Here is a 2,500-nt window from a genome sequence, read left to right on the forward strand (position 1 = left end):
CAGTAACAAACACAAAAGCCATCTTCAGCATGTTTGAGATGAGATGTGTAGGCCTTGAGGAGTGGCATTGGTCATTCCAGGCTCGCATCTTCAAACTGCCGGTCAGGATGTCCTGTCCGAGCCTAGCCCACCCTCGTGGCTTTCAGCTCATTAGACAAGAGATTACAGCACAAGAAGACCAGCCTCTTCAGCTGCTGACACGGCCAACTCACATTCACATCTTTATTAAGTCTGGCCATCAGCGGCATTAAAGGAGCTGTCTTTGCCAGTAATGCATCCGTGGCATTAAGTGTTTTCGATGCCTTGAGATTTCCTGTATCTCCGGACACCTACCACTGTGCCACTATCTGTGCTGTAATCTGAAACTCCCTTCTGTACACAGTGGGGGGAGGGAGAGGGGGGGGTCATCTCAGGAGAGCGTGTTTGACCTCTAGTGACCTAGTTTGTTGGTGCTGTGCTCTGCTGGGCATGGGGTGTTGTATGAGGCTCATGAGTTTACCGTAAAGGGGAAGAAGAAGAAGAAGACAGAGAGAGAGAGAGAGGTTGACAGGCCACCGTGCTGATTTCCCACTTGGGCACAGATCAGGGCCAGACATGAGCCAAAGTCCAACACCACCACCCCCAGTTGGTAAGAGAGATGGCGAGATTTCTGTTTTCTGGAGTGAGAGAAAAGAGAGAGGAAATACTATAAGTATGAATCACGTGAGTATCGGTATGTGTGAGTATCAGTATGTGTGAGTAATGAGTATTAGTATGTATGAGAATGAACAGTTTCAATATGAATACGTATTCATTTGTGCATCGCTTCCTGTACAGGCCACTTATGTCGTGCACTCAGGCAGGTTCGTCAAGTCTCCTTTCTTCCCCTCAAGCTTCGTGCTACAGCCAATCCTCTCCCTCATACATATAAAAAAAAGCCTCAAGGAGGAAATACCTCTGGCAAGCCAAGGCCAGGAGTGAGAACAAGAAGCAGAACGAGACAAGAGCGTGTTTGTGGACGGGTTGAGACAGCCGGAGCTGTGTCTGGATCACTGACGCTGTTGACTATTGATGAGCGCGAGGCCGCTCGCTGCATTTACCTTGCAGATAAGCCGCGTGCTTTTCCCTGGGAGATAAGCAGTCCACGTTATTCCTCTAAATCAGGACTATTAGTGCTCGCCGCGACTGCCAAGTCCTGTATTAATGTGAATATTTTTACAAAATAAAAACGTTAATTCAAGACTAATCCTTTCAAAAATGCCGTTGGAGGCAAAGTTATGCTGAACTGCTATCTGTAGAGGCCAGCTTTATATCTGGCCATAAAACCTGATCCTCCGTTTCTACACATAAGCTACTTCTCCCCGAGCATCCCATCATTTATCACCCAGGGTTACCCCTTCTTGTCTGAGTCATCCTATCCGGAAATATTTTATTAAAGACGACTGCCGTTCTTGAAGTTTAGCGAGGGATTTTTTTCCTGCAGCAGGAGAGCGGGAACTTTTTCCCTATTTTTACGGGAAAACACAATGAAAAAGAGTTTTGTTTGCCCATAAATGTGACAGAGTGGAGATTTATGACCCGGAGTTTTTCTTGGTGCTACTCTCATGGGGGTGGAAGGGGGGGGGGGGGGGGGGGCTGCGCGACTCACAGTGCTGATTTAGGCACAGCTTTGTCCCCATGGCTGGTGATGAATGAGGATGGGAGTGGGACGGCAGAGAACTGACTCCAGATCAGTGTTGGGCCGCTGCTGACGACTGGCATTTGGATTGGAAGCACGTCAGCCAGGCTTGTGCTGCTCTTATCTTAGGGCATGTCTTGACGTGTGTGTGTGTGTGTGTGTGTGTGTGTGTCTGTGTATGTGTGTGTGTGTGAGAGAGAGAGAGAGAGACCGCAAGAGTGTGAGTGTGTGTGTGTGAGTGAGAGAGAGAGTGTGAGGGAGCATATTTTAATTGCAATCTAGATGACCTTTTCATAGCTGTAGCTGCTTTCTAAAATACGATAAGGCGTGGAGATGCAGAGACAATAAAAGAGTGCCACATGTTCAAGAAAAACAGAAAATGACGAAAAGGACAAAACTATGTTTTATTTGTGGAATAAAAGGGTTAGTGTGTGAGAGAGAGAAAGAGAGAGAGTGAGAGAGATTAAGGATTTTTGGGGGCAGGGATGTGTATTATTCATTAAGAAGGGCTAGACTGGTTCAATAGGTACCGCATTAAAACACCAAAGGATTTGTGTGTGTGTGTGTGTGTGTGTGTGTGTGTGTGTGTGTGTGTGTGTGTGTGTGTGTGTGTGTGTGTGTGTGTGTGTGTGTGTGTGTGTGTGTGTGTGTGTGTGTGTGTGTGTGTGTGTGTGTGTGTGTGTGTGTGTGTGTGTGTGTGTGTGTGTGTGTGTGTGTGTGTCTCTTTTTAACTTGTGTGGCCAGATAGCACAGTCTGAGTGGAGTCACCCGAACATGCATGCTGATTAGACCTTCCCACACACACACACACACACACACACACACACACACTTGTTAGTTTGA

General features: G+C 47.2%; 1 protein-coding gene across 2 annotated transcripts in view; it reads left to right on the forward strand.

Annotated features, from left to right (window-relative positions):
* LOC134060381 (phosphofurin acidic cluster sorting protein 1-like) overlaps window positions 1-2,500 on the forward strand; it is a 61,364-nt gene that overhangs the window by 17,674 nt on the left and 41,190 nt on the right. The window contains exon 1 of one of the 2 annotated variants that reach the window (XM_062517069.1): window positions 556-628. The exons of the other annotated variant lie outside the window; for it this stretch is intronic. The gene's annotated coding sequence lies outside the window, so the exon portion shown is untranslated. Of the gene's footprint in view, window positions 1-555; window positions 629-2,500 lie in introns of those variants that run through there. 2 annotated transcript variants of the gene reach the window in all.

The sequence above is a fragment of the Sardina pilchardus genome, chromosome 16 (assembly GCF_963854185.1).
Source record: "Sardina pilchardus chromosome 16, fSarPil1.1, whole genome shotgun sequence".
In the NCBI taxonomy this organism is placed as follows: domain Eukaryota; kingdom Metazoa; phylum Chordata; class Actinopteri; order Clupeiformes; family Clupeidae; genus Sardina; species Sardina pilchardus.